The sequence below is a fragment of the Rattus norvegicus genome, chromosome 3, assembly GCF_021556685.1.
Source record: "Rattus norvegicus strain SHRSP/BbbUtx chromosome 3, alternate assembly SHRSP_T2T, whole genome shotgun sequence".
Taxonomy (NCBI): Eukaryota; Metazoa; Chordata; class Mammalia; order Rodentia; family Muridae; genus Rattus; species Rattus norvegicus.
The window spans coordinates 119,379,036-119,393,786 of record NC_141536.1 but is presented as its reverse complement, the minus strand read 5'-3'; the positions used below and the strand labels follow the sequence as shown (position 1 = coordinate 119,393,786).

The 14,751-nt window shown below is 42.5% G+C and overlaps 1 non-coding gene across 1 annotated transcript; it reads right to left on the bottom strand.

Annotated features, from left to right (window-relative positions):
* Window positions 1–6,100: 6,100 nt before the first annotated feature.
* LOC147995695 (U7 small nuclear RNA) lies at window positions 6,101–6,165 on the bottom strand. The gene has a single exon (XR_015685084.1). It is a non-coding gene; the product is annotated as a U7 small nuclear RNA (small nuclear RNA).
* Window positions 6,166–14,751: the final 8,586 nt, after the last annotated feature.

Genomic DNA, 14,751 nt, shown 5'->3' with positions numbered 1-14,751 from the left:
TCTCTGAACTTGTCATTTCGGCAGTGTCCTCCTTTCTCCTGATGTTGTCTACAGGGTTACACCCCTTGTCTACATAGGAGAAACTGTGCACTATATACATTATAACAAGATAAGGGGGCTAATGCAGACATGGAAGAGCTCAGGCTCACAAAGCAAAAGACCCCAACTCTAGCCCTTCAATCTCCACACAGATCACCAGAAACCATCAGGAGTCCAACTCATATGCAAAAGCAAAGAGTCTTTATTCAAGCTTGAGCTCTGACCCTCCAACCTCTTCAGCTCAGTAGAAGGTGTAGAAGGTGCTGAGCTGGTACAAGCCTTGCCTATTTATCATGACTGCAAGGTGAGGGACTTTCCAACTTGGCAGTAACATGATTTGTTGACATGTGCTTGGCGCACTTCTATTGGCTAGTAATGATTTTAGCTTGGCATGGTTGCTAACTTAATCAATCTACTTTAGTCATTAGGTACTTTGCCCTTAAGAACCCATTAATTGTTGCTAGAAGTGGGGTGCCTATTTGTCCAGGGGACTTGTGATTGTCACAGGGAGACATGGCTCCTGGAACATATTGGGTTTTTTCCAGTAGCTGAATTCATTCAAAGGGCAAGTTAATCATAAAATGGAGTCTGAAAGCAAAATGGAGTTTGTAATGTTAGGCTGGGCCCTTCATCCATTACTATCCCAACCTCATTGACTGCCATGGATCTGTTTGTGTTCTCTATACCATCTCAATTTAAGCTGGTAAGTCATGTGGCCAGGAATTTATCTATTTATTCCATTTTTTCCATTTTTCTAGAATATAGGCTTTTAAATACTCCCAAATGATCCTCTATAGTTCTCAGGAATCCAAGAGAATGTCTATTTGCTCATTTCTAGCTCTATTACTTTGAGTGCTTCTTCCCTTTCTTTTGGGTAGTTTCTGAGATTGTCAAACTTTAATTTTTCAAAGAAACAACTCTTTCATTGTCTATGTTGTCAGTTTCTGCTCTGAACTTTATCATCTCACGCGTCATCTACTGCTGCAGGGTTTGAATTGTTCTCGTTATTCTGGGACTGTAAAGTACAACATTATGGGAGATTGTTCTGTTGTTGAAGTAAGCACTCAGAGCTCTAAAGTTTCCTCTTAGAACTTGCCTTAGTCATGCATTAGTCAGGCATCTCTAAAGGAACAGAAATGATTCTGGGGGTGAGGTGGGTGTGGGTAGGTGGGAGGGCACCCTCTCAGAGGCAAAGAGAGGGGATGAGGTGAAGAACTCTTGAAGGCGGGACCAGGAAGGGGGTCAATATTCGGAATGTAAATAAATAAAACATCTTTTATGATTCTATCATTATTTATATGTATATGCTAAAGGGCATTCATTAGTGTAGCTTACAAGTTGTGGTCTGAGTGGTCCAATAATGTCTCTCTCCCAACAGAAAGGCCAAGAACATTGTAGTTGTTCAATCTGTGAGACTGGGTGTCTCAGCAGTCCTGGTCTGTTGCTTGAGTCCCAGGGAATCCCTAGAGAGATGTTGATCTATATAGTGCAATCCCAGAAAAGTAGGTTCTAATACGAGCAAAGAAATGACTCAGTAACATAGTAAAGAAACTTGCCAATGGGAGTGAGGACAAGCAGACAAGAAGAAAAAGCCTCCTTCTATATCCTTCTCTCTCAGCTGCCAGCATGGCAGCCCAGATTTAGGACGGGTTTTCCAATCAAAACTCCCTCACAGGTGTGTGTCCAACTGCTTGGGTTTCCACTGATTCCAAAAGTTGTTAAGTCAACAACCAAGATCAGCATCACAGCCAAATTCTAAAGCTTCTGGTGAGTTACATTTTCATTTTCTTTTGAGTCTAGAAACCTTCATCTTTTTTCCCTGATGTTTCAATAACCAAGTGGTCATTCCGGAATGAATTGTTGAGAATCCATGTATCTGTGTAGTTTCTATAATTTTCTTGCTATAGCTTTCTAGTTTTGTAGAGAACAGTCTGATAAGATGCAAGAGACTATTCTGATGGTTTTGTATTTGGTAGGATTTAATTCATAGCCTTGATTGGTTTTAGAGACGATTCCATTGGCTTCTGAGAAGGTGTATTCTATTTCTGTGAGAAGAAATATTCTGTATATATGTTATATCCATTTGAACTGTGTTTTACCTGAGGTTTCTGTTTTCATCTTAAGTTGAGCAGCCTATCTAGAGATGAGACTGGGATTGTTACTATATTAGGATGTGTTTAGCTTTTATGCATAGTCATGTTTGCTTTGTAACATGGAGAATTCCATATTTATTGAATGTATATTTGTAGTTATTAAATATCCTTTGTGACTTACTTTCCCTGTTAATGTGTAGTGGCCTTCTTTATGTTCTCTGACTAGCCTTGGTCTGACATCTAGTCTATCAGATATTAGACTAACAATGACTGCAGTTTTCAGTTGATAGGTTGATCTCTAACCTTTAACTTTCAGTAAATTGGTATCTTTGCCAGTAAAGCATGGTTTTGGGAGAAAATGCATTATTGTGTCTATTTTTTTAATTCAGTCAGGCAGTTTGTGTCTTCTCATTAGTGAGTTGAAGTCACTTATATTCAAGATTATTATTGAGACATATTTGCTAATTTCTATAATTCTGTCGGTTGTTTTTTTTTAGTATCAACCATTTGCTGGCCTACTGTGTTGGACATAATGGTTTCCCTTCAGCTTTCTTTGCTAAGCCATTCCTCTTCTGAAACATTTTCTTCCTGAGCCTTTGATACCACCTTTCTTCTTCCTTGGTGTGTATGATTCCTTTAAGCATCATCTGCAGCACTGGCTTAATAGTCAGGAGCTGCCTTAGCTTAGCTGGAAGGCTATTTATTCACCAGCCTTAAAGGCTAATTTTGTTGCATCTGTCACTCTTGTTTGTCAGGGTTCAAAATACAATCACACTCTCTCCAGGTTTTGAGGGTTGCCAATGAGTGATCTATTATTATTCTGTTGTTTCTGTCTTTGTAGGTACATTTGTACTTAATTTCCTTACAGCTTTTTATATTGTTTACACTCTGTATTTTTAGCATTTTGACTGTAATTCCATGGACCATTCTTCTCTGGTCATACATGTTTGGGATTCTCCTGCATGTATGGCTATTTCTCTCCCTAGATTTGGGACATTATTTTTGCTCTAATTTCATTGAGTATGTTCTCGGCATTTTTGTCATTTACCTCAGCCTCCCTCATACCTTACAGACTTGTGGTCTTTCAGTCATATCTAGAAGTTCTTAGATGCTGTGGCCCTGATCATTTTTTTCTTTATTGATATTTGAATGCAATGTTGTCAATCTCCTCCTCCAACCCTGACATTGTTCTTTTTGCTTGGTTGCATCTCTGGTGGTACTTTCCACTGTGCTTCTAATTTTTTTTTATTCATTGTGTTTTTCATTTCTATTTTGTCTTTATCAAAATCTCAGTTTCCGTGCTGAATTCTTCTTCTGCGTTGCTGACCTTTTCATCCACACTGATGATTTCCTTGTCCGTGTTGCTGACTTTTCTCTCTGTATTGTTGACATTCACCTGCTTGTGTACATCCTCTTTTGAGTCATTGATCCTTTAGAAAATAATCCTGAAAGCTTCTTCTGGTATCTTACTTGCGTCAACATCTTTGAGTTAAGTTGCTAAGGAGATAAATCTTCTAAAGGAGTGGCGTTGCTTGACCTTTTGGTGTTTCTTAGTTTTTTGTGTGTTGTTTGCACATCTCTTGGTTTAAACATCTCTTCTGGATTTGGAGAGTGGTGTTCTTACTGAGCAGCCTCCAGTCAAAGGCTCAACTCCTAGTACCAGTTAGTGAGGAGGAAACAAACTGCTGTAGCACCATCAGCATCAAACAACACATGACCCAGGCTTATGCATAGATCAGTTACAGCTACCAACACATCATCAATGAGCTAAAGATATCAAGATTGGAGGTTATGCTATAAATGCAAGTAAAAGACAGAGAAAAAAAGCAGGGGAGACGCAAGGCTTAATAAACAAAAGGCAAGATGATGAATGGATAAGAGCACTATGAAAGAGAAAGACAAAGAGATTAGGAACAATAAAAAAAAGCAAAAACAAAAACCAAAGAAAAATTTCCCAGTGGGGGCCAGCTTTGAGATTTAAAAAACCCCATCCCAAGCCCCTCCCCTCTGACTCTTCCTTCTGCCTGCAGATCCAGATATAGAGCTCTCAGCTCCTTCTCTAGCAATAGAGCATTAACTAAGACACCAATATTCACACAGGATTGTCAAAGGCCCTGAACAATCAAGACCATCTTTGACAGCAGGAAAGATACTAACAGTATCATAATGCCTGAATTCAAATTGTATTACTCAGCCATGGAAACAAAAACACCATTGTGCTGATACAAAAAAACAAAAAACAAAAACAAAACAAAAAAAAAAGGTATGTGGACCAAAAATAATTATGAGCACATTTAAAATGTTTAGCAACCCTTTGAAGATTTTTCTAGTTAGCTTTAACTGTCAACTTGACACAGCCTTAGGGTCACCCCAGTGGAGAGCCTCAAGTTAGGAATGGCCTAGATTGGCTTGTGAGCATATCTGCACAGAACTGTCTTGATTTTAATTGGTATAGGAAGTAAGAGGACCCTGCCTACCATTGGTGGTACCATGTTTTGGAGAGGTTCCTCTAGGCTGTATAAGAAAGCTAGCTAAGCATGAGCCTGCTCAAGTCATCAACAGCATCATCCATGATTTCTGATGATGTACTTTCTTGGTTGTGGTTCCTTAGGTACCGTCATGTGGAATAGCAAGCAGGCAGGCCTTTATGTTCCTGCCTTGACTTCCCTCAGTGATGTACTGTTACCTGGAGTTGTAAGCTAGAATAAACCCTTTCTTTCTGTAATGGTCTGAATATGCATGGCCCAGGGGTGGCACTATTAGGAGGTGTGGCCTTGTTGGAGGAAGTGTGTCACTATACGGTGGGCTTTGAGATCCTCTTCCTAACTGCTTGGGAGCCAGTCTTCTCCTGTTTTCCTTCAGAATCAGATGCAGAGCTCTCAGCTCCATCTCCAGTGCCATGCCTGGACACTGCCATGCTCCCCACCTTAATGATAACAGATTGAACCTCTGAACCTGTAAGCCAGCCCCAACTAAATAGTATCCTTTATAAGAGTTGCCCTGGTCATGGTAGATCTTCATAGCAATGGAAACCCTAACTAAGACACTTTCCTAAATTGCTTTTGGTCAGAGTATTTTGTCACTGCAACAGTAGGGAAACAAGAACTTCAGAACCCACTGAAACATCATATATGGTCATTATAAAGGCAATACTGGCTTGAAAAGCCCACTTGGGTGTGCCTGATCCTCTCCCCAAACCCACCCCTGATGTTTAAATCTGTTATAATCCTAAGCTCCTCCAATTCTGCTTTATACTGTGACAGGCAGGGCTTCTCAGAGTCCATGAAGCGATGCCAAGATTCTTTGTGTCTCAAAGACGCCAAGACACAAATTACTAGACAGTCAGAGTTCTCTTTTGAAGGTTCATAGTATTGTTGATAAAAGAATTTAAAAACAGGCTCAGAAGGAAACTCAAGGACCATTTTAGTTGAGTTTGAGGAAAAAAAAAAAAAAAACCTGGGCAGGGCAACCATAAATCCCAGTAGTTGTTGTTTGGAAAAAAGTGAGGGGGAGAGAGTCATGCCTATAAGGTACAGTCATCGATGGAGCTCTGAAGACAGCTGTGTAGCCCAAAATAGTTTCAAGCTTGCAATCCTCCTGCCTCAGCTTGAGTACTGGGATTATAGGTTTTGCCACCATCCCTAACTTTTCCATGTGTTCTAAACAACTGGTATGGAGAGTCCCTGAGTGCCAAGGACCAGCCTCAGTTGTCAGGGGTCCTGAGGAGGGGGCAGATGTTTGGGAGTGATGAAAGGAACAACTCAAAGTCAAATCATGGGTACAAGCTGACAGCCTTGTGTTCTGCTCCTGCTGGCTCTCCAGACAGCTCTCTGTAGATAGCTCTTGGTTTTGTAGTCTTTTCAAGATAGCTTTCTGCTCAAGATCACTCTTTGCTTGAGATAGCCCTCTCTGCTTAAGACAACTCTCTCTTGCTGGAAAAAAAATTCTAAAAGCTCTCTGTATAGCTCATGAGTTTTCTGACCAAAGTCAGAAAAGCTGCTAGGAAAAAAATCTAAAAGAGCTGTGTTCATTCTCCAAGCAATTGTCTCTGGGTATTTGCTAGAAAAAATTCTAAAAGGGATGTGTTAACTCTCCATGGTAGTTTGAATATGCTTGGCCCCCAGGGAGAGGGACTGCTAGGAGGTGGGGTCTTGTTGGAGGAAGTGTGTCACCACAGGGATGGTCTTTGAAGCTCTACCCAATACTGAAGAGTCAGTCTGCTCCTGGATTCCTTTGGATGAAGGAATCATCATCTCAGCTCCAGCTCCTGTGCCATGCCTGCCTGGATGCTGCCATGCTCCTGCCTTGATGATAATGGACTGAACGTCTGAACCTGAAAGCTAGTCCCAATTAAATGTTGTCCTTTATAAGAGTTGCCTTGGTAATGATGTCTCTCCACAGCAATGGAAACCCAAACTAAGACACTCTCCAAGCAGCTCTCTCTGGGTAGCTCCTCAGGAAAGGACAGGGAGAGGGGGTCATAGAAGAGCTGTGCTCACTCTCCAAGCAGTTCTCTTTGGGCAGCTATCTCTCACAGACCAAAGCCTAGCCTTTTATTTACATATCAGTTCAGTCATTTAGTCCAGGTTCCCTTTTGGTTATCTCACAAATCAGCATTTTATGACCATAGCCCCTTGATTCTTAGAAAAGGATAGCAAGTACACCTTTTTTAACATTGCAAACAAATTCAGAGAGCTACATAAGCTAACTAGCTGGGTGGGATCTCACTCTGAGATCACCATTCCCACCGTGCCTGGTCTAAACTCCTCTGTCCCAGGCTGATGTTGAACTAAGGAATATGCCTGTTTTCGTAATCACAAATAATAAACTTATCTGGGTGGGATCTTGCCCTGCAATAAACTACTCCTTAAATCTCTTTATCTCCTCCCTTAATATCTTTCAGACAAGCTGGCTAATGATGCAACAGCCTCTGTTCTTTTAAGTCTGTGAAGCCCCTCATATAATTCATATTATATCCTTATATTTTGCATAGTAGAGAAGATATTCTTGAACTCATGTTTTCAGAGTTCTTTCCCACAGCCTTGAGTGCTGTCTTGAAGGTCAGTTTTTTTATCATCTACCATTTTGCTGAAACATTAGGCATACCCTTGCATCCCAGACTTGTGCTGTCTCTGATTATCATGGAGTCATTAACCTTGGCAGAGAGGACATACCCCTAAAGAGGAACATAAAGTAAAATATACAAACAAACCCTTTATGCCTAGCAACCATCAATACTCATGGAGCCCATTACCTGCTGGTTATACAGAGGTGGGAACAGTGTCACACTATCCCTTGTGTATGGCTACACAGGACTCAGCCCCTGACTATCCTGGGTTCATAAGGCTATTTTAACAAAATACCTGAAATCTAAAATCAAGGCACTGACTAAGGCCACGCTTCTAGTCTCTAAGGGGAATTTTTTCATTTCTTCACTTGGCTTCCCTTAATGAAATGCAGTCCTTGATTTCTAGGGTAGGTGAGATGGCTCAGTAGGTAAGGTGCTTGCTGAACAAGCATGAAAATCTGGTCCAGATCCCCAGCACCCACATACAAATCCAGGTGTGGTCTGTGACCCTAACACAGTGATGGCAGACTCTTTGATATCACTGACCAGATAGTCTAGTTGGTGAATGCCAGACTCAGTGAGAGTTCCTACCTTGAAAGGTGAAGAAGACACCCACTGACAACCTCTTCACACCCACGTGTGCGCGCGCACACACACACACACACACACACATTCACACACTCACATATACATACACACACATACACACATACAATCACACACACATACACACATACACACACATTCACACACACATACACACACATACACACACATTCACACTCACACACATTCACACACACACAATTTATAAATTAAAATTTCCAGTCCCTTTTTGCCTTTCAAATATAGATACTATTTTTCCTAAAGATCAAAAGTGGAGACTATTTTTCTTAGAGACAGAAGGTCTCTGCCTCATTTTCCTAAAATAAGACCTAAACATGATGTCTCCACCACCAGTCTCTGCCTTGAAGTTAGATGCAGTAGAGGTTACCACCAGGTTCCAGTCACACCCTCATCCTAACCTTGATTATGTGAAAGTTCTATTTACAGTTAAAATTGCAAAGAACAGCGGGGTGGGTAGCAGCTCAGCTCATCCCACTGTCCTGCCTGTAGGAGACTGGAGTGATGACTTAGCATGCTAGAGTGTTCACAATGTGCCATTGTCATGACTGTCACCCTGAATGGCCTTCCCACTTCCCTCCAGATACCTTAACATGAAGCCACTTTGGAAATTGGTGATCTCAGCTTTCCCATTTGACTTTGAGAAAGCCACTTATCTGGCCTCCCTCTAAACTCAGAGTTCAAAGAAGCCAAACTCTTACAGAGTTGGCATCTACATTGGAAAGTTGTCACCTCAACACCCTAATTTATCTCAGGATGTATTTACAAACTTACAAAGAGAGGACATTTGGCTACTATCGTGAAATTTTTGCCACATAGTGTGTTTGAACATTCCAACTCTTTGAAATGCCAGAAAAAGTAAAAATGTTCACCAAAGCAAAACATTTATGATCGGAGAAATCTGGCCTACTTTTGGCATTTGTCCTATAAATAATGAGACATTTTGGAAAATGATGGATTTTGGAAGAAATTGTGACTCCTCTCTGAAGTGCAAGCGTGGTCGGAGTCTTTGTTTTTGTTGATGCTTTTTGCACAGCAAACGATTGAAACATTTGTAAATCATCTGAGCAGTACGCAAACATTCCAGAATCCTCCGAGAGCTGTGTGAGTAATACTTCAAATGTGAACACATCCAGTACCCACACTTGTAGGGGATCAGCCATGCAAGTAATAACAGAGAGCTCTTCCAACGCCTCTGAATTGGTTTAGAGCTGACCACAGAAATCAGCGTTTACAAGCTTTAGCTGGAGCACTTGCTTAACAGCACATTCTAAATGTTTAGTGGTTGCTAGGCAACCAAGTCCTTAGGTGTACCACTACTGCCTTTGGGGAGCCTTTTTAATATGGTGGTTACTGAGTGCATCTTGAAGTCAGCCAGACCAGTAAGGCTCAGTTGTCCCCTCTTGAATGCCCTCAGGAACATCACTTGCTTGCTGTCCTGAGTCCCAGTGTCCTGCCACTTCCCTCAAAGCAATGTTCAGAGTATGAACTAAAGTGTTAACACAGGGGCTGTCACACAATAGGCAATGAAGATAAGCTGTCCTTAAGGGTTGAGACTTTACATCCAGATTCATATTTAGAGTTAGTAACAGAGACACACACCTGTAATCTTAGCACCCAGGTCACTTGAGCGAGAGAACTGCCAGTTTTAGGTCAGCGTGTGTGCCAAGGGTGAGGGGAGAGGGATGGCGGGAGAGAGGGAGAGAGCTGTGGTCATAACCATTAGTGCAATGCTGTTAGGTGGAGAACCTCCAAAGACAGAATCCACAGCCTTAGCCTCTGTCTTTTATGTGGGAGCTTGGGATCTGAACTCAGGTCCTCATCCTTGCAAACACTTCACTGACGACCCATCTCCTTGGCCCTAAGTATATATCTCTTAATAGCATTTTCCCACACAACCACAGTGTCATAAATGGAAAAGTATTTAAAATGCCAAACATATGGGCATATTTTCCAACTATCCTTACACTTTGTTTTCAAACTGGAAACCCTTATAATTCACCCAGTACATACCTCTCTCTCTCTCTCTCTCTCTCTCTCTCTCTCTCTCTCTCTCTCTCTCTCTCTCTCTTCCCCCTCCCTCAGTCCCTCTCCCTCTCCCTCTCCTCCTGCCCCTTCTCCTTCCCCTCCCTTCCTCTTCCCTCCCCCTCCCCTCCCTCTCTCATTCTTTGTCAGATTTTTTGAGACACGGTTTCTCTGTGCTGCCTTTGCTGTCCTAGAACTCTGTGTGTGGACCAGGCTGGCCTAGAACTCAGAGATATACCTGCCTCTGGCTCCCAAGTGTTAGGATTAAAGGCATGCACCACCACCCAGCCGGCCTTCACATCTCTCTAATCTTGTCTTATCTCAAATAATTCCAATATTTCTTGTCTTGTGACACAAAGTACAAATGAGGAGCAGGGGCAGCCTCTGGGTGTGGTTCTCACAGACCCACAGGATGCCACAGCGGAGATGCAGAAGAGTCTTTGTGTACTGGGTATGAGTGAGTGAACCCAGGTTAGCCTGTAGCGGATGAGACCACATGACCCCTCGCTGTTACTTCTACAGCTGAGAAGACAAGACACGTAAGCAAAGCCAGCATAGCCTCATCCCACAGCTACTTACACATCGACCTCAGTCATGTGAGAAAGTGCAGCCCAGATCCCCCAAGCCCCTCTTACATCAGCAAACGAGCACAAATCACCCATAGACTGATTTAAAAAAAAAAAACAGTGAAAAGTTACTATTTTAAACCACTAAGTTTAGGGACAATTTGTTATGCATCAAAATCTAACTGAAAAAAAAAAAAACTATTCTACCTCATCAAATTTCATCCACAACGTAAACCAAAGCCTGTTTTTTTTAACCAAATTATAGATTATAACCTTTATAAAAAAGTTTATACTCAGCCCCTTTCAGCATTCACAAACCCCTTATGGTTTTAAATTATTTCAGAAAATTGTATTCAATTAAATTGAGGATCGATGTATTCCTACTTTTTCACATGGTGGAATCATGCAGCTGCAGAGTTCCTCGGAGCATTCTAACATGCTTTTGTTGGATGGTTAACACAAACACTGTTCAGTACAAACACCAGCCTTGGTGTCAGCCCAACCTCAAAGCCACTTTGCTTTTAGAATAGTAAGAAAATCCACGAGGAGGGTGATCAGACTTTTCTGTGTTTTAGGATCATCTGGAAAAGCTTTTGAAACTCCCAAACCCAGGCCCCACTCCAGACCTCTGTGTCTGAACCCGTGAGGTATCATTTTCTTTGTCTTACAGTAAAGCCAAAGAACCATAGGCACTGTGTGCCTGCTCATGGCTGCACCAGCAAATGGAAGAGTTTTGTCTCCTTCGTCAATGAGAGAACCTAAAATACCATGTGTGACTTTCTCACTGATCTGTACTCTGTAGCATCCCCAAGCACAGGCAGCCTCTCTCTGCACATCCCTAAGCGCAGGCAGCACCTCTCTGCACATCCCTAAGCACAGGCAGCACCTCTCTGCACATCCCTAAGCGCAGGCAGCACCTCTCTGCACATCCCTAAGCACAGGCAAACATCTTCATGCACCCCTAGTTTCTACTTGTAACAACTTCATACCCCGCTGAGGACAATGTAAAATGACCTGACAGCTGGACATCACAATCCCCCGATGATGCTGAAAATACGTTTTCTTCTCGTTCTTTTTTTTTTTTTTCTTTTATGTGTGTGTCTCTAAAATTCTGGAGACTTACCAACACCCCAAAAAGGTTTCCAGCTATTAATCAGAGACATAAATAACACATCATTTTCTCAATAGCCCACTCCACTCAGCCTTTTCCACTCTGTCTCTTCCTGTCTGATGGGAAGCACTTTTAAAACCCTTTGCAAAGATTGCTCTTGGCTTGCTGTTCCGAGTTCCCCAGCCCCACCCCCAACCCCCAGGCCTTTAGTTTTATAGCTCATCAAAGAGATTCCTAACTGCACACAAAATCGTTGTATCTACCATGACTTTCCAGGAGGATCTTTTGGTATCTTAGGATTTTTACCTGTATTTGACAACTTGGCCCCACAAATCCCCACAGTTTCTCTAGCCAAACGATTTCCAAATGAGCAGAACTATTTCTCTTTCTAGATTTTAAACTTTCCAAAATACTACCAAATAGTTGCCTAAATTAACACACACACACACAGACACACACACACACACATTCACACATATTCACACACACACATACACATACACACATACACATACACAGACACATACACACACATTCACACACACATACACACACATACACACACACATTCACACACACATACACACACGTTTACACAAACACACATTCACACACTCACACACACATACACACACACACACACTCCAACACCAACACACATACACAAACAAAGACACAGTAAAGAAACCAGTAATTTCTGAGGGGAATAAAAAGCAAACACCCCGATGTTGGAAGTAGCTAGAAGAATCCAGCCAGCCCGTGCCCCAGAGGAGACTTCAAGTGTTCATGTCCAACTTGTGCACATGTCTACCCGCCCTCTTGCCAAGAATGGCCATTGAATTTGAACCTTGGATTAATAAAGCTGCAATTATTTCATATCAGAATATAGATATTAAAATGTGAAACAGAAAGGCTACCCAATGTCCCCAAAAGTACTCTAAGATCAATTAAAATCATTTACCTTCAGCTGTGAGGAAAATGTCTTGTCACTTCTAACGGAATGATATTTGAGATGTATGCCCACCTATGTATAAAGTGTTGGAAAGAGCAGTTGAGGGAATTGAGTCAAAGGAACTCTGAGAAGGAAGAGAAGCCAGAGGAACACTGTATGTCAGGTAGGCCTTCCTTGCAGGAAAAGATAGGGTTCCAGGGGGTCCTGGATTCTCCTCAGAGCAGGAGAGTCAAGGACTAAGGAGAAAAACCAGATGCAGGGGAGACCCGGGGTGCTCCAGAAATGCAGATGGGGTTTTATGTCTAACGAGGGAACCAAGTCGACAATTACAAACAGATTTCAGAAAACCACAAACCAGTTTGTAGAGAATGGGTTCGAGTAGAGTTCAAAGAGGAAAAACCATGATTGTCTTTCTGGGCAGACAGAACCCCTGCCAGCCAAATACTTCCAAGTGTCTAAAGTGGAAATTCCACCAGGAAGAACTCTTCCTTCCTTCAGCCATTTAACAAGCCGTCCATTGCCCTGCGGAAGTCCTCTTAAACTACCATAGTTACCTCTTAGCATGGAGGCTTCAGACTGAGCACTGACCTCTATGTTCCTCTGTAGCTATACACAGTAACACATCTATCAGCTCTGTTCACAGCGCTTGCCAAACTTGCAAACAAGGGCTCCAAGCTTTCTAATTGAATGTGCCCAGGTGGTAGCTTCAGCCCTACTGGTGCATGATCTGCTTGAGAACGATAAGGTAATGGTTCAGGAGAGAGGAGTGCTGTTGCCCCACTCACCTGGAGGTTCACTCTATGTGTCTGACGTCCCAACTCTGGCCACAACTGGCCGGATCAGGGTACACATGGGACACTGTGTATTGCCTGCTTGTGCCATCCCTGCATGTGGAGGGAAGTGAGTGGGTGCCAGTGAAGCCTGGGTCGTACCCTGGCTTTGAGTTACATCTATCTGGAAGGAAGGTACTTTTCCAACTATCACAGATGCTCACTATAGGCCGGTGGTCATCAGGGAAAATGTTTGGCTCAAGCTGGGCCAGTTAAATTATTTTACTCTCCAAGGTTTATAAGATTTATAGAGTTTGAAACTGGAGAGGTCTGACCTAGTTGGAAGACGGCTCTGTATGGAGGAGAAAAGAAGCACAAAAGGGAGCAGGGACGTAGAAAACCAAGTAGAGTCCCAACAGAGTGGCCACCCAGCTGCGGAATGCCTTCTAACTGTGTCTCTGCCCTCTGGAGTCCTGACTTGGGATATGTGAGAGACACCAGGTTATGTCCAGATTCCCTTCCTCTGATTGGCTGATTCAAGCGTGTTCTCACAGTACATGGTTGCAACAAGAGATGTGCTTCTGACTTGTCAAAAGTTGCTCCCAAGGGTTGGGAGAGATAGCTCAGCACATGCCATCATTACAGAAGAAGAGTTCGGGTCCCACATCGTGCAGCTATAACTTCAGTTTCTGGGGAAATGGACTTTCGGGCCTCTGCAGGCACCTGTGCTTACATGCACATACCTACACACAGATAGACACACATGCACATAATTTAAAATAATTGTTAAAACTTTTAAAAGTTGCTCCCAGGAGCCTTTAAGGTGGGTTCTCCGAGTGATGTACCTGGTCAGCCAGAGTAGTTTCCTGTCATGCTCCCTCACTGATGCAGACTCCAGATGTGAGGAAGTTATCAATGTAACTCCTCAAGCAAGCCCGCCAATTAGTTTGATCAGATGGCTTTTAACCAGCAATCTGTTATAGAAAACGTCTGTGGAGGGTTCGGTAGGCAGAATTGCACAGCCTGGTGGAACAACACTCACCTGATGTGTGGAAAACCCTGGGTTCTACCCTCAGCTCACAGAGAGCAGAGCACAGAGGAAAACTCTGGGACAAAGCCATTGTATTGACTTAGTTCATACTCCAATTAGCTTTTCAAATGCATTGAACGTGTCAAAACAAAGTGCTGGTTTTTTCCATGTTGTCAAATATCTACATAACTTTTTGTTTGCATGAGTGTCCCTGTGTTCTTTGTTACACATGTAATCTATGTCTCCTGTGTCAACTTCAAAATACACACACTTATGATTCCTCCACGATGCCAGCACCTGGGGACAATTGCTCCAACACATGGTAATTTCCACTTCCAGTTTTTTTTTTATTCACATGTCCAAAAAATCTGGATGCTAACCAGGTTTTTGTTACAAGAACTGCCTTTGTGCAGAGCCTGCCTGTCTTGATATGCCACTTGTGTTAATAACAGTATTTAAAGAGAGGCTAAAAG